We start from the raw sequence: 18826 nt of genomic DNA, 5'->3' as shown, positions 1-18826 counted from the left end.
ATGTTGCGAAAAGTGTAAGCTGTTTCAAACAGAAAGGTGGATAAATAGTATAAGAATTTTGAAAATAATTTACTTACTTACTTAATCCTCTTCGTGCATGTCTGCACATAAGGCTGAAATCAGCTCCCGCCACACTTGTCTGTCCCTTGTCTTCTTTTCTGCTTCTTTCCAGGTTAGTCCTATCTCTTTCAACTCTCCATCTATCATTCTTCGCCAGGTTTCTTTTGGTCTTCTCCTCTTACTTTTCCCTTCAGGAGTCCATCTGAGAGCGACATTTGCTGGTCATGCTTTGTTCATTCTCATGGCGTGCCCTAGCCACCTCCATCTGCATTGTTTAATTTCTAATTGGATGCTCTTTTGAGAAGTCTTACTCCATAGGTCTTTATTAGAGATCTTTTTCGGCCAGTAGATTTTGCAGATTCTCCTAAGGCAGGTGTTATGGAAGGATGACAGCTTCTTAAGGTCGCTCTGAACGAGTTTCCAGCACTCTGCTCCATAAAGTAATATGGACTTGACATTGCTGCTATAGATCTTTACTTTAGTTTTAAGGGAAACTTTTCTAGATCTCCATAAAGGTCTTAGCTGACAAAAAGTTGATCTTGCCTTAATAATTCTCGATGTTATGTCTTTTGATGTTCCATTGTCTTTCCCTATGATGGCACCTAAGTATGCAAGGTGAAGATAACGAACAGTGATCAATCTCATAACTCCTACAAGCAATACAAAATAGATAGTTGGGCAAACACGGACCCCTGGACACACCAGAGGTGGGATCAGGTGCCTAGGAGGAGTAAGTATCCCCTGTTGTATGTAAAGTTGTCTATTTCTTCAATGTCATGATCCTGGATTCTTATGGGTGTATTACAGGTATTGTTTATCGCCAATACTTTTGTCTTCGTTGCATTTATGTCCAAACCAATAGACTGTGCAGTTGTTTCTAGTCGTGCTGTCTTTCTTTGCATTTGTTGTTTGTTGCTAGAGACAAGACATACATCATTGGCAAAATCAAGGTCTTCGAGAAATGATTCCAATGTCCATCTTATTCCAGTATTTTCATTTCCGAGGGTAGATCTCATGAACCAATTTAATAATAATTTAAATATAATTAAAATCAATAATGGTAGTAAATTAATCGTATAAATATTTATGGTGTCTAAGATATAGTATATAGAAATTTTACTCATTTCACATCACTCAGAGGTAGGTACAGAAATTTGACTTATTTTACATCACTGAGGGGTAGGATTTAAATATTTGACTTAATTCACATTACTCAGTAGGTATAGAAAGTTTTCTTATTTCAAATCACTTAGACTTAGGTTTTAAATATTTGACTTATTTCACATCACTCAGAGGTTGGTAAGTTCAAGTACGGTGTTTACAATATAGGAGATTAAAAATTTAACTTGTTTCACGTCACTCAGAAGTAGGTATGGAAATGTTTTCTTATTTCACATCACTCAGAGGTAGATAGGTTAAAGTCCGATGTCAAAGACACAGAATATAGAAATTGGAATTATTTAACATCACTCAGAAGTAGGTAAATTCATGTACGGTGTCTAAGACATAAGGATATAGAAATTTGACTTATTTCACATCACTCAGAGGTAGATATAGAAACTTTTCTTATTTAGCATCACTCAGAGGTAGATATAGAAACTTTTCTTATTTAGCATCACTCAGAGGTAGGTTTTAAATATTTGACTTATTTCACATCAATCGGAGGTAGATAGGTTCATGTACGATGTTTAAAATGTAGGAGATAAAAATGTGACTTATTTCACATCACTCAGAGGTAGGTAGATAAAAGTCCGATGTCTAAGACACACAATATAGAAATTCGACTTATTTCATATCACTCTGCGGTAGGTAGTTTCATGTACGACGTCTAAGACATAGCATATAGAAATCAGATTTATTTCACGTCACTCATAGGTAGGTTTTAAAAATTTGACTTATTTCACATCACTCTGATGTAGGTTCGAAATATTTCACTTATTTCACATCACTCAGAGGTAGGTAGATTAAAGTCCGATGTCAACGATACACAATATAGAAATTCCACTTATTTCGTATCACTCAGAAGTAGGAAATTTCATGTATTTGTCCAAGGCATAGGATATAAAAATCTGACTTATTTCACTTCACTCAGAGGTAGGTTTTAAATATTTGACTTATTTCACATCACTCAGAAGTAGGTTTTTAAAAATTGACTTATTTCACATCACTCAGAAGTAGGTTTTAAATATTTGACTTATTTCACATCACTCTGATGTAAGTTCGAAATATTTCACTTATTTCACATCACTCAGAGGTAGTTATAGAAAGTTTTCTTATTTCACGTCACTCAGAAGTAGGTTTTAAATATTCGACTTATTTCACATCACTCAGAAGTAGGTTTTAAAAATTTGACTTATTTCACATCACTCATAAGTAGGTTTTAAATATTTGACTTATTTCACATCACTCAGAAGTAGGTTTTAAATATTTGACTTATTTCACATCACTCAGATGTAGATAAGTTCATGTACAGTGTCTGAGACATAGGATATAAACAATCTTGACTTATTTCACATCACTTGGAGGTAGGTAAGTTCATGTACAGTGTCTGAGACATCGATTATAAAATTTGACTTATTTCACATCACTCAGAGGTAGTTATAAAAAGTTTTCTGATTTCACATCACTCAGAGGTAGGTTTTAAACATTTGACTATTTTACCTCATTCAGAAGTAGGTAGATAAAAGTTAGATGTCTAAGACACACAATATAGAAATTCGACTTATTTCACATCACTCAGAAGTAAGTTTTAAATATTCGACTTATTTCACGTCACTCAGAAGTAGGTTTTAAATATTCGACTTATTTCACATCACTCAGAAGTAGGTTGTAAAAATTTGACTTATTTCACATCACTCAGAAGTAGGTTTTAAATATTTGACTTATTTCACATCACTCAGAAGTAGATTTTAAATATTCGACTTATTTCACGTCACTCAGAAGTATGTTTTAAATATTCGACTTATTTCACATCACTCAGAAGTAGGTTTTAAATATTTGACTTATTTCACATCACTCAGAAGTAGATAAGTTCATGTACAGTGTCTGAGACATAGGATATAAAATCCTGACTTATTTCACATCACTCAGAAGTAGGTTTTAAATATTTGACTTATTTCACATCACTCGGAGGTAGGTAAGTTCATGTACAGTGTCTGAGATATCGATTATAAAATTTGACTTATTTCACATCACTCTGAGGTAAGTTTTAAAAATTTGACTATTTCACATCATTCAGAAGTAGGTAGATAAAAGTTAGATGTCTAAGACACACAATAAAGAAATTCGACTTATTTCACATCACTCAGAAGTAGGTAGTTTCATGTACGATGTCGAAGACATAGGATATATAAATTTGACTTATTTCACATCACTCAGAGGTAGGTTTTAAATATTTGACTTATTTCACATCACTCAGAGGTAGGTAGATTAAAATCCGATGTCATCGATACACAATATACAAAGTCAACTTATTTCGTATCACTTAGAAGTAGGAAAGTTCATGTATCTGTGTAAGACATAGGATATAAGATCCTGACTTATTTTACATCACTCAGAGGTAGGTTTTAAAAGTTCGACTTATTTCACATCACTCAGAGGTAGGTTTTAAAAATTTGATTTATTTTACATCTCTCAGAAGTAGGCAAGTTCATGTACAGTGTCTGACACATAGATTATAAAATTCTGATTTATTTCATATCACTCGGAGGTAGGTAGGTTCATGTACGATGTTTAAAATATCGGAGATAAATATTTCACATCACTCAGAGGTAAGTAGATAAAAGTCCGATGTCTAAGACACAATATAGAAATTCGACTTATTTCACATCACTCAGAAGTAGGTAGTTTCATATACGATGTCTCAGACATAGGATGTATAAATTTGACTTATTTCACATCACTCTGATGTAGGTTCGAAATATTTCACTTATTTCACATCACTCAGAGGTAGGTAGATTACAGTTCGATGTCAACGATACACAATATAGAAATTCGACTTATTTCGTATCACTCAGAAGTATGAAAGTTCATGTATTTGTCCAAGGCATAGGATATAAAAATCTGACTTATTTCACTTCACTCAGAGGTAGGTTTTAAATATTTGACTTATTTCACATTACTCAGAAGGAGGTTTTAAATATACTTATTTCACATCACTCAGAGGTAGGTAAGTTCATGTACGGTGTTTACAATATAGGAGATTAAAAATTTGACTTATTTCACATCACCTAGAGGTAGGTTTTAAATATTTGATTTATTTCACATCACTCAGAAGTAGATAGGTAGGTTCATGTACAGTGTCTAAAATATAGGATATACATGTAGAAATTTGACTTGTTTCACATCACTATATATACAGTGTATATCAGTTATCATTCACAGTAGAAGTTTTCACACATCAGGCTCTTTTTTGAAATATCAGACTCTCTTTCGGCACATCAGTTCTTTTCACCACATTATTTATCTTGCACACCAGGCAGAAGGAGTGGGAATAGTTGTGACTTATATTTCAAGGAACATTAATTCTGCAACAACTATAACACAACAATTCGCATATTTTCCCCCATTACCTGTGCTACAAAATAAACAAGAGGCCCATGGGCCATATCGCTCACCTGAGTCACCTTGACCCATACCTGAAGACTTTCCATATATATTTGCATGTAAAACCTTAGTCCCTATTATGGCCAAAACAAACTTTTGCAAACTTGATCTACACTATGTCAGAAAGCTTTCATGTAAATGTCAACCTCTTTGGCCCAATGGTTCTTGAGAAGAAGATTTTTAAAGCTTTTTCCTATATTTGTATGTAAAACTTTGACCACCCACCCCTCCACTTGTGGCCCCATCCTACCCCCGGGGGCCATGATTTGAACAAACTTGAATCTGCATTATGTCAGAAAGTTTTCTTGTAAATATCAGCTTTTCTGACTCAGTGGTTATTGAGAAAAAGATATTTCCTATATATTTGTATGTAAATCTTTGATCCCCTATTGTGACCCCATCCTACCCCCGGGGGCCATGATTTGAACAAACTTGAATCTGCACTATGTTAGAAAGTTTTCATGTAAAAATCAGCTTTTCTGGCTCAGTGGTTCTTGAGAAGAAGATTTTTCGTATATATTTGTATGTAAAACTTTGATCCCCTATTGTGGCCCCTTCCAACCCCCCGGAGCCCATGATTTGAACAAACTTGAATCTGCATTATGTCAGGAAGCTTTCATGTAAATCTCAGCTTTTTGGGCTTAGTGGTTCTTGAGAAGAAGATTTTTAAAGTTTTTCCCTAGATATTTGTATGTAAATCTTTGATCCCCTATTGTGGCCCCATTCTACCCCCGGGGGCCATGATTTGAACAACTTGAATCTGCACTATGTCAGAAAGTTTTCATGTAAAAATCAGCTTTTCTGGCTCAGTGGTTCTTGAGAAGAAGATTTTTCCTATATATTTGTATGTAAAACTTTGATCCCCTATTGTGGCCCCTTCCAACCCCCCGGAGCCCATGATTTGAACAAACTTGAATCTGCATTATGTCAGGAAGCTTTCATGTAAATCTCAGCTTTTTGGGCTTACTGGTTCTTGAGAAGAAGATTTTTAAAGTTTTTCCCTATATATTTGTATGTAAATCTTTGATCCCCTATTGTGGCCCCATTCTACCCCCGGGGGCCATGATTTGAACAACTTGAATCTGCACTATGTTAGAAAGTTTTCATGTAAAAGCAGCTTTTCTGGCTCAGTGGTTCTTGAGAAGAAGATTTTTCCTATATATTTGTATGGAAAACTTTGATCCCCTATTGTGGCCCCTTCCAACCCCCGGAGCCCATGATTTGAACAAACTTGAATCTGCATTATGTCAGGAAGCTTTCATGTAAATCTCAGCTTTTTTGGCTTAGTGGTTCTTGAGAAGAAGATTTTAAACTTTTTTTCCTAGATATTTGTATGTAAAACTTTGATCCCCTATTGTGGCCCCATCCAACCCCCCGGGCCCATGATTTGAACAAACTTGAATCTGCATTATGTCAGAAAGCTTTCATGTAAATCTCAGCTTTTCTGGCTTAGTGATTCTTGAGAAGATTTTTAAAGTTTTCCCCTATATTTGTATGTAAAACTTTGACCCCCACCCCACTTGTGGCCCCATCCTACCCCCGGGGGCCATGATTTGAACAAACTTGAATCTGCACTGTATCAGAAAGTTTTCATATAAAAATCAGCTTTTCTGACTCAGTGGTTCTTGAGAAGAAGATTTCTAAAGATTTTTCCTATATATTTGTATGTAAAACTTTGATCCCCTATTGTGGCCCCTTCCAACCCCCGGAGCCCATGATTTGAACAAACTTGAATCTGTATTATGTCAGGAAGCTTTCATGTAAATCTCAGCTTTTTTGGCTTAGTGGTTCTTGAGAAGATTTTTAAAGTTTTTCTCTATATATTTGTATGTAAAACTTTGATCCCCCTTGTGGCCCCATCCTACCCCCGGGGGCCATGATTTGTACAAATTTGAATCTGCAATATGTCAGGAAGCTTTCAGGTAAATTTCAGCTCTTCTGGCCCAGTGGTTCTTGAGAAGAAGATTTTTAAATGACCCCACTCTATTTTTGCATTTTTGTGATTATCTCCCCTTTGAAAGGAACATGACCCTTCATTTGAACAAACTTGAAAGCCCTTTACCCAAGGATGCATTTGGCCAAATTTGGTTGAAATTGGCCTAGTAGTTCTGAAGAAGAAGATAAAATTGTGAAAAGTTTACAACAACGACGACAGACAACGGACAAATTTTGATCAGAAAAGCTCACTTGAACCTTCGGTTCAGGTGAGCTAATTACATGTAGTAACTCATGTTACAGCGAGTAGGTTCTTTGCATTTTTTCATTCAAGAAATAAAAGTCATTTTAAGAATATAAATCTGATCAGTAAAAACATATGATAAGGAATCTACAATACATAGTAAAAGATACCGTGTCTGTTCCTTGAAAGAATTCATTAGATTTTTGATATCTTTATCCAATGGAAAGAAGCGTCGATTTTCTTCATCAGTCATTCTAAGTTCCTTCCTGCTAAATGACTTGATGTGACGTCTCATTTCTGAAACTTTAGACACTCCTTCATCCATCAGATGTGATTTTTTTTCCTTGATGGTATTGTCGATTGGTAGACAAATACCTGCAAGCTATCAAAAGTAAACAACCCTGTAATTTACAAATGATCCCAGGCTGGTTGATTGCACAATAATTTTTTCCCTACAATAATAATAATCTTAATTTTTATAAAGTCAGACATACAAACATATGGAGCACCAAATTAACATAAACTCAAATAATTGAAGATACATGTATATCTTCAATTATTTGAAGATATCATCAATTCAATTATTGCTCTCTTTCATTGAATTGAGTGCATTAAATCAATTATTGCTCTCATCAAATGAATTAATGTGCACTTCAATTCAATTATTGCTCTCATCAATTCAATTAATGCGCACATCAATTGAATTGAAGAGAGCAATAATTGAATTAATGTGTGCATTAATTCAATTATTGCTCTCTTCAATGCAATTGATGAGAGCATCAATTTCGTAGAAATATTGCTCGCAATAATTAATTTAGAGCTCGGTATAAATAATTTAATGATCTCTTTAATTCAATTGAAGATATCTTTAAATCATTTACAATGCTTTTGTATAAGGAATTAATGCGCGCATCAATTCTTTTAAAGAGAGCAACAATTCAATTAAAGAGATCATTAATTCAATTGTGGATATGTTGAATTGAAGATATCTTTAATCATATAGTTGCTTTCTCTAAAAGAATTATTGCTCTCTTCAAATGAATTTCTAGTAAAGATATCATTAATTCAATTGAAGAGAGCAATGATTGAATTAATGCATCAATTCAATTATTGCTCTCATCAATTGATTTAATGTGCGCATTATATCAATTATTGCTCTCTTCAACTGAATTGTAGCACGCATCAATTCAATTGTTGATATCATTAATTCATTCGAAGAGATCATTAATTCTATTAAAGTGCACATCAATTCAGCTGAATAATTAATGCTATCATCAATTCAATGAATGCAGGCAATAATTCAGAATTGAAGATATCATTAATTATTTGAAGAGAACTTTAATTAAATTGTTGTGCGCATCAAATGAATTGATGATATCTTCAAATAATTGAAGATATCTTCAATTATTTGAGTTTATGTTAATTTGGCGTTCCATACAAACAACAATGGTATATGCTAGCTATTTGAAGACTTGCACAGACGGGCACTAGGGGGTCATTTTGTGGGAGGGAACCAGAATACCCAGTAGAAACCCATGTGTTCGAGTGGACAACCACCATACCCTCTCACATACAGCCACTGTCAATTATGAGGTTTGAACTTAGGTCGCAGCGGTGAGAAACAGTTGCATTAACCACTACACTACCTGGAAACCCCATGTTTCTATTACTCTTACTTAATAAGGAAAGGATGTGATTAAGGCACATCAGGCTTCTTGGCATTCAATTTGTCAAGTAAAACTAAATTTAACATTCAAATGGTTTTAAAAGTATAATTTACATGTAGGTATGCACCTTTCATATAGCTTTCCTATTCTTCAGAATTTATGTTAAGATTGTGTTAAATATTGATCAACCTGTCCTGTCAAATGATTTTTGTGGCTCTCAATTCCTGGGGGAAAAAAATGTGAATTTCCTTTTCCCTGTGCACATCTTCATTTGCGGAAAGAGCCTTCTTCAACTTCTGCGCTTGGTGTTTTCTCTTCCAGATAGAATCATGACCAAGGATCTGTTCAAGTGATTGAAAAATATCCACAATTTTATATTTAAGATGCACGATAGTCACTTTGCCTACATTAGCCAAATGTTGAACCCAGAGCATTCATGAAGGACAAAAAGAAACTATGATTTAAATAAACTTTAATCCATATTTAATCTGGCCAGTTTAATACATTAATCGAAATTTTTACCAGTACATGTCTTATGATTACTGCTTTACCTTATAATCAGGAAATTTACATATCTTTTTCATATAAATTCTGGCAGGGCAATCAAGTTTTTTGTGTTTTGTACCAAAGTCCTGCTCTTTTGTGTATAAGAATGATCTTGGTCTGCTTCTACGGTCTGCAAATTTAATTATATACACTTGTACATAAATTGCAATTTTTTTTTATTGATGCTTAAATATTGGTATGAGATTAAAGTTAAAACATATTCAAAGTTGGAAATGCATTTTAAAATAATTCAATCACACAATCCTGAAGAAAATGACATGCAGCATATAAACTCAGTGCGAGCTAGTACCTTCTCCATTTGGTACTTCTTCTTTTTCATTGTATTTCTGTCTGGCCCAAAGTGACATTCTCTGACATCAAAACCAAGAATAATGAATGGTGTGCCATTACAGGGTACTTTAACACCCTCCTTTTGTCCCTTGTCCTCCCAAAGCACTCAGATGACCTTGAAGGCCTATATCGTATAAAAGTATACATTTTTTAAAATGTGTGATAGAACTTGTGTCTGCTATGGTGCAGTTCAGATGTAAAATCATTGCATACACCTACTTTCTTAGTTGGTATTTTCATTTAATTAATTCAACCAGTTAGAAACAAGAGGAATTACTTAATTATGTCAGAGCTTGGCTGAATATAAGGAATTTATACATAATTGCACGACATCCAGTACTTAAAATCCAGATCATGACTAAATCCTTTATTTCGCCTAAATATTGTAAATTTAGTGACTGTGTCTATTTCAAACTTAGTCACTAGCTTTTCGGCTTCTTCCACCGTGTTGACAACAACATATTTCGGCTCATACTCAGACATTCTTCTACATGCAGGGACAACACGAACGTAAATATTCAAATATTACTACTACTATTATTATGTCTAATAAAAATACTAAAAGACACCTAGCTTCGTGAAATATCGGAAGGAAATAATAGCTTGTTTACACAAAATTGCTGATTACTCAATTTACTGCGATGAGTGGAATGATTTCGGGAAAACCGAGGTGGAATAATTCGATTATCGAACTCTGTGTTAAAAAAAAATAGAGGCATTCCGAACGACAACCTACTTCTGAGTGATCTGAACTAGCACGCACCCTGGAACTGTGCACAGGGAACACACGTGTTTCCGTTTCAACGAAAACAACACAGCTTCACTGTCACAGCAAAGGCTTGTTTTATACATCTTTAAAACGACCTGATGTCAGAAGAAGATACCCTGGAATTCCTGTTGCAGGATGACCCAAACGATCATGCATTCAGTATAAACATGAACATGTAAGTTGATGTAGCCACCGATGCAAGTTGTTTCGGCCTTTTTACAATTCGGCCCTAGGTTCGTTCGGCCTCAAGTTTTTTCGGCCTCTTGTCGTTTCGGCCTCAGATACCTAGTCGTTTCGGCCCAAGTTTCGTAAGCGACAAAATACCGACAATGTGATGTTGTTTTTGTTAATATAAATGTGTATTGAATTTATGCTATTGTTGAAATGGAAGCTGTTCGAGTGTAAGCTTTTGAGACTTTAATGAAGAGGAAATTTTGTATGAAGAGGAAATAAATGGAGGTAGGCCTAGTGTTAGAAACGATAATGAAATATATGCAAAATTGTTCAAATTTTCTTTTCCATGATGCTAAGCAAATTGTGATACCATGATAATTGAGAATAGTTTTTGAAATCATCAAGGCAAACTTTTTAACCTCGAAATATAATGATTTCTTAACAAATTTGTGCTGTAAAATTTCAATTTAGCATTTGACATGTGATTTCACCGCAAAACCTCTAGATGTAAAACTTATACGGTACCAATTTTGATGCACCAGATGCGCATTTCGACAAATAATGTCTCTTCAGTGATGCTCAACCGAAATGTTTGAAATCCGAAATAACTATGAAGTTTTAGATCTAAATATAACCAAAAACAACGTGCCAAACAAGTGGAGCCAAATTCGTCCAAGGATAAGAGCTATGCATGAGGGAGATAATCCTTAATTTTGAAATGAATATTAAAAATCACTTTGAAATCAAGTGAAGAAACTACAAACAATTGTGCATTTTTTGTTAGTATATCTATAGGTAAATCGTGGTATCTTGTTTAGAAAACATGTAATAAACGATTAAAAAAGCAATAATTTCTTTCTTTCCCGGAGAAATAAATGGCATGCAGCAAACTTTACATTTTGGTAAGGGTACAATTAATTTTTGAACTGTCAGTAAACGATGCATTCAGCTACAAAGCTTTATCCCATCTTTCACCCTGATGAACAGAATTATTTATTTTTTATCTATCAGAAATTCATATTATGAATTATTTTTTACTATAAATGTAACATGTTCAACTTTGTATACAAATAAAGAAGTCGATCAACAGAAACGCGAGTGATTAATTCTACACTGAAGTGTTGTAAAATTTAATTTACAAGTTCAGATGAATATTAATGAGTCAAGTATCATGGAAAATTATTTAACCATACTAAACTGACTTGGACAATTAAAAACTTGATTGTAATACACGAGGTCCGCGTGCTTCAAAGTTTGAAATTCGGTCACGGCCTCGTGGGAAGCTGAGTTCACACCTTTACGCATGAAAATATGATGCAAAATTGCTGTACATGTACAGTGCATGTCCAATTCTTCGGTTTTGTAAATTGATTATTGACCACACAATTAGCTGTGCGTCAATTTTCAATTTAAGGATATATGATACCCAACAACATTTGCTGTGGAATTTTGTAATACTATTTGTAAGGGTTTAAAATATTCAATGATAACCGATGTGATCTCTTTCTCTCTCTCTCTCTCTCTCTCTCTCTCTCTCTCTCTCTCTCTCTATTTTTTCAAAGGCAAAAAAGTGCTCTGTTAGGTATAGCTATAGGGATACCTATAAAAGTTTATCTAATACTCTCTTTCGAATTATGAAAAAAAAGTTTTTGAAAGAATATTAGTAAAGACATGCCCGCACACCGCTTGTCCTCACTAAGCTAATATTTTGTATCTACATCTTTCACATGTTGTAGGTCACATGGTGCAATTCTGTCCACTCACAACTTCTGTCCATTGGTTGAAATTTGTCCTCGCGCGCGCGCCTCGCGATGTTTTAGATTCAGTAGAATCAAAAATATTGAGAGAGAGAGAGAGAGAGAGAGAGAGAGAGAGAGAGAGAGAGAGAGAGATTTATTTCATTAAAATATTTGTGCCTTAAAAATAACTGCATCATATGGTACCGGTTAATAATTTAATCAGCATCATAATGTGCAATGTTCATAACAAATATATTATATATGTTTTGGCATTTTTGTTTTTAAAATACAAGCTTATGTAATATGTAAATAGCATATCATTTTCTTTGATGGTGTGGACTTCCTTGTTTACACCATAGACATATATAACTGTTTACACAACAAAGAAATATCAATTTTGATATAGTAAGATGAAAAAAAAGACTTATTTTTTGGTATTACAAAGGTATTTAAAAGTGAGGCCGAAACGACTAGGGCCGAAACGACATTAGGCCGAAACTACTAACGGCCGAAAAAAATTGGGGCCGAACTGAAAAAAGGCCGAAACGACCAGAAATCGTAGCCACATAGGCCGACTAGAAAAAAAAATTGCAGTTTTGTTATGTTATGAAAAATTCACGATTAATCAACGCGATTTGATGCCATAATTTGTCGTTTCATGAAAGAAAATATTTATATTTTATGATATTTAAACCAAGCTTTTATTAAGGATGTACGGGGCTGACGATTTTGAAATTACCGCGAAACTCTCAATGACGTAAATAAATCCTATGTCGTTCGCATCTCCTGTTTCATTCTGAGTGTATGTTAAATAATATCTACAATGCAATTAATTCTATAGATATATTTTACATAAAATATGACAAAAATATCATTAGATTCGAAATAAAAACAAATCGCGTAAATTTTACGACTTTAATTACTTTTCGGCAATGTAAACATAGTGAGACTTTTGAAACATTGAAATGCGGGGGAAACGCGGATTTCAGACAGCTAAAGCGATCCAGCGTTACATCAAGGTTTTTTGGCCCACAGAAGACGATGGAAAGCTGCCTCACCAAGACACCAGACGCCGGATCATCTATATTTGCAATCGCAGACGCAAGACATGTGTTCAGGTTTGTCAATCACTGTTAACAGGTTAGGTGGCAGGGGACAGTTTCTTTGGTTTTGAAACATGTGGATAGGGGGTATACACCAAAGTCAGATTATGACAGACTAATGAAAAATCATATTTCCCTTTTATGTCAATACTTGTATTTCATATTAGTGTAGTTAATAAATTATGACCCTAAATTACATGTAATCTATAAATACTGGTGCTGGTTCCCCTTTTTTGCTTTGATTTTCCCTCATTTGGGCTAATCCGCACCACTCCCACACCATCACAGTACCAAACATGGGGATTTAGACACTGTGCACAATCAAGAACCCTATCTGCCCTTCTCAAAAATCTACCTCTCATATGGGGCCATCCACCTTCCCTCACAGCTACAGACCTTTTGCTAGACCCTGCATGTTTTCACCGGAATTTCTTCAGCAACTGACCACGTGTCTTAGTTTCGTATTTGCACCCATCTATATACTAGGAATCAAGGTGACACCTACATGTTGTATATCAACATTTTTACTAAGCACTCAGCTACATTTGATATGCATCCTAAAATTATTGTATACATTTTTACACATGTAATATCACTTCAAATACGGGGTAATTCCATTTTTTGAAAAAGTTGACCGGGTCTATAGTGCGAAATTGTCCTCTGCTACCTTTAAGGATTCTGACATCTCATGTCATTGACGTCAACTCCCATTTTTGACAAATCTGACTTATTCTGAGTGAAACTACACCAATACATCATGTCGACCGCCCTAAATGCGTACGCAATAAAATTATTTAAAAACCCTACATTTCTGTGTATGATGTTGTCATTTTTGAGTGATGAGAGTGTTCGAGTAAGATCCTTGTGCCTAACAAATAATATTACAAGTATATTGTATCTATGGTAAAAGTGACCTTATATGTGGTGCTACATGCTGAACATGTAATCATGAGAACCTGTGTAGAAAATGATGGATTAGAGAGAGATAAAGGGAGATAACTGCTCTTAAAATCAAGAAAATTTCCCACTTCACTGTCTACTTCTTTACATACTGTATATGTATAAACCTGAAATATGCTCTAATTAAGTAAACAACTCCCCAACAAGATTTTGAATACCTGTTCTCTTCTTACATTCTATTCTATGATATCCTAATAGTGAAAACTAAAGATTCATGCAATTCAGCCAAATGTCAAAGGGGAGGTGGCTTGTTTACAAGTATCACCCATAAATGAGAAAATAGTGTTAACTGTGTTTTTTGTGTACAAAATGTCTCTGAAATGACTTATTTCTCTATCTGCAAGTATTTTTTCATAAATATGTATCATGGTGCTGAGAAGAAATGTGATCTACTGTACCTGAGACCCGTCAATCAGTACAATTTGTTAATTATATGTAGAACATGTAAAACTACATGTAATCTATGTAAAAAGAATACACAGTATATGAAGTACCCCAAATAACATTACTTTAACCACTAAGCTTATTTACATGTACTTACATGTCACTATGATACTTGACCAGATTCTGGTTTTCCATAGTACTAAAGCATAGCTTACCCCCCCCCCCTTGACTCTGTTGTCTACCATTGTGACACTAATGTGATACATCTATTGAAATAAAAGGTTGTTTTACATGTCTAATACATTTATCTTGATAATATTAATGAAATTGACTGAATTCCATGGGTTTCAAAAAATGCCATTCTCTTAAAGGTGGCAGGGGACAGTTTCTTTGGTTTTGAAACATGTGGATAGGGGGTATACACCAAAGTCAGATTATGACAGACTAATGAAAAATCATATTTCTCTTTTATGTCAATACTTATATTTCATATTAGTGTAGTTAATAAATTTTGACCCTAAATTACATGTAATCTATAAATACTGGTGCTGGTGCACAAAACATGCTCTGAGCAGGTTCCCCTTTTTTGCTTTGATTTTCCCTCATTTGGGCTAATCCGCACCACCCCCACACCATCACAGTACCAAACATGGGGATTTAGACACTGTGCACAATCAAGAACCCTATCTGCCCTTCTCAAAAATCTACCTCTCATATGGGGCCATCCACCTTCCCTCACAGCTACAGACCTTTTGCTAGACCCTGCATGTTTTCACCGGAATTTCTTCAGCAACTGACCACGTGTCTTAGTTTCGTATTTGCACCCATATATATGCTAGGAATCATGGTGACACCTACACAGGCAAATGTGCCTCACGTGAATTTTACGTGAAATGCTGTTCACGTGAAATTCACATGAACCTTTCACGTGAAATTCACGTAAATTTCATGTGAATTTCACGTGAAAAGTGATTCACGTGAAATTCACGTTAATATGTCCACATGAATTTCACGTGAATCCCTTTTCACGTGAAATTCACGTTAAAATATTCACATGAATTTCACGTGAACAGCAATTCACATGAAATTCACGTTAAATTTTTCACATGAATTTCACGTAAAAAGCATTATATCAATTTTCACATTAGTTCCTTGCGAAAATTTTAATGTGATTTGATTTTCGCAAGGAAATAATGTGAACGTTGATTCACGTGAAAAGATTCACACGAATTTCATGTGAAATTTCTTCATGTGAAATCCACACGAACAATTTCACACGAATTTCACGTGAAAAGCTATTCACGTTAAAAATTTCACAAGAAAAGCGATTAAAGTGAAATATTCACACTTCTTAATATATTCAAGCGAAAAAATAAATAAAATTAAGGTAAAATATAAAACGATATGGAGATTAGGCAATTCAAAAGTTAGAGTACATTTATAAAATGTAGGCAAACGACCAATAAAGTAGATCCTGCTCACGCCTCCCTCTCCTCGTTTATTTGCGAAATTATTAACTTGCATTGTAGTTCTGTACGCAGTATGATTACATGTACTTTCCACACCTGATTTCTCTCATTTCCCATTATTTTTTCTCTTAAGAATTAAAATATAAATTAAATCTCCCATCATCATAGATATTAATGAAAGCATATTTTCCAACTACTTGAAGAATCACTATATTGATAGAGTTAGAATATGCAACTTCAAAACCACGAAATTTTCTAAACATGGAAAATTACTATTTTACAGTAAAATCAGAAAGAACTATGAATTAAAACTAATAAGACCATTTGAAATTTCCATTTGTGAGAGTAGTACGTTTTAAATAGCTAAGAATATTTGCCCACCCTTTAGAAATTGAAACTGGTGAACCATGCATTCCAAAAGATTGTTGTTTTGGTCAGTTTTGTAAAACTACTGAAGATGAGTTAATTTTTTTTATCTCGCTGCTTTATGATGTTAGTAACAGGCTACTTGTCGGGGTGCACTTGGGCTGTTTACATACATGTGATTTGAGGGTAGTATTGTGCTGGTGGGAAAAAATGCCATGATATTGTTTTCCGTTGTCGGTAGTTTGGCATCAATTTTAATTAACCCCCCCCCCCCTCCTTATTAGATACATCGAGAATAACTAGTTCTAATTGTAACGGGGACCGTTACAGATGTTCCCCAAACCTCCCCCAATTAAAAAGTGATGTCCTTGTGAATCTATAGGAAAAAATCATTTTATTTTAGCCTTTAATTACATGTAGTACGTTCAATATGGTCATTTCAGTACCAAGAAATGAAAGAAAGCGTTGCACGTGCATACACGCGCACGCGTGTATGATTCCGAATTTTTGTTGATGTCGTTCAACATGCATTTGTATCATATACCCACAGTATGAATTTCATAACGTTTCCACCAAATATAAGGAAGTTATAGCGATTTTAAAATCGTCCAATCAGAAATCAGCACACGTGCATGCACGTGCTGAGCAGTAATTCTAACCACAGCAATTTGTAAGGAGTACCAAGATACATCTAAACCCCTAATATGAATAGAATTTGATGAAAAACAAAAACGTTATCGTCCTTTAAAAATTGAACATTTAAAAAACGTTGCACGCGCATGCGCGTGTGCGTTGGCATTTTTTGTTACACCAACATATAGATACACATATTGTCTACGTATGCTGTGAATATCATCTCATTCGCTTCATAAATAAGATAGTTACAAACGTTTTAGCATTATCCAATCAAAATGAAGCGCACGTGCATGCGCGTGCAAATTGGTAATTTTGACCATGTAAATCAGTTAAGGGTCTCAATATCTACCTATGATATGAATTTCAAGCCATTTCAATGAACAACAAAAAAGTTAGACTGATTCCAAAGTTAGCGTACAAATTTTGTAATGCGCGTGCACGCGCATGCGTGCGCGTGCTGGCAAAATAACTATTATTTTTCATATGTACAAATGATATACTATCATCCTATTTAGGTTTTATATCGCTTCCTTCAATATTCTGATTTTCCATTTTTTGTACCAAAATTGCAATGCACGTGCGCGCGCGTGCATGCACGTGTAAACAAAATGACTATCACTATGCACATCTACAAACGCTATACTATCATCCTGGAAAGTTTCATATCGATCCCTTTTGTAGTTCCTGAGAACACTACCGGACAAAAAAGTACCGGAGAAAAAGAATAATAATAATAACTAGACACGATCTCGTTGCGAGCAACGAGTAGGTCTTCCGTCCGATTTTTTGATGCACTCGGAGTTAAAAAAAAAAAAAAAAGACAAATGAGTCCCAATTTAGTTTCCGACTTTAAGACACTTTAGATATAATCAATTTTTCATATCATAAGCTTCTGAAGCAAAGTTGCGTTGAAATTCGTTTGAAATTCGACTCTCCAGGCGAGCCATAAGGCCCACGGGCCTATTTCTTGATGTCATTTGTTAGCCCTCTATAGACTCAACAACTTTAGTTCTATATGTTTTTACAAAATATTTACCTGTAAAAAGTTATTGAGATCGACCGATATCGACAAAAAATCAACTCTACAGGCGAGGCATTAGGACCATAGGCCTATTTCTTGATATCAATCGATAGATCTCGATAAACTGAACAACTTTTGTTCAATATGTCCTTACAAAATATTTACCAGTTACAAGTTTTTGAAATCGACTGATATCGACAAAAATCGACTCTACAGGCGAGCCATGAGGCCCACAGACCCATTTTTTGATATTGATCGATAGGTTATGACACATTGAACAACTTTTGTTCAATAATGCTTTTCAAAAAATATGTCGTTTTAAAGATATGAGGCGTCAAATATTTACGATTTTGGCCCTTAAAATCTCTAATTACGTAACATATGACCTACGTTTTGATTTGATAAGATCAAGCTCGTTGAGATGAACATTTCCGCTTCTACAACTTATTATAAAATATTAATAGTTTCTGAGATATTCTCAAAAACATTTGGACCCTTCTGAACCCCTAATTTAAAGGGTCAGCCCCTTTTGCTTGATATCGTAAGAAAGGTCATGACATTTCAAACATTTTTTGTTCAACAAGTATTTAGAAATTCTTTACCGTTCTCGAGTTATCTCTACAAGAAATATTTAGGGGCCAAACTGTAGCTCCCTAACGGGGCCACATAGGGAAAAAACGAAATGTACATATTGTTTAAATTATCATTCTGAACAACTTTTGTTCAATAATGCTTTTCAAAATATTTGTCGTTTTCAAGATATGAGGCGTCAATTATTTATGATTTTGGCCCTTAAA

General features: G+C 34.6%; 1 long non-coding RNA gene and 1 pseudogene across 1 annotated transcript in view; one reads left to right on the top strand and one right to left on the bottom strand.

Annotated features, from left to right (window-relative positions):
* Window positions 1–81: 81 nt before the first annotated feature.
* Window positions 82–10058, bottom strand: LOC125656787 (calcium-responsive transcription factor-like; annotated as a pseudogene).
* Window positions 10059–10194: 136 nt separating this feature from the next.
* LOC130047744 (uncharacterized) overlaps window positions 10195–18826 on the top strand; it is a 32750-nt gene continuing 24118 nt past the window's right edge. Inside the window, exon 1 of the long non-coding RNA XR_008796559.1 lies at window positions 10195–10352. This is a non-coding gene — a long non-coding RNA (uncharacterized LOC130047744). The remainder of the gene's footprint in view (window positions 10353–18826) is intronic.

Source organism: Ostrea edulis, chromosome 7, assembly GCF_947568905.1.
Source record: "Ostrea edulis chromosome 7, xbOstEdul1.1, whole genome shotgun sequence".
NCBI lineage: Eukaryota > Metazoa > Mollusca > Bivalvia > Ostreida > Ostreidae > Ostrea > Ostrea edulis.
Note: the sequence above shows the minus strand (reverse complement) of the source record. Positions and strands in the feature narration are given on the sequence as shown.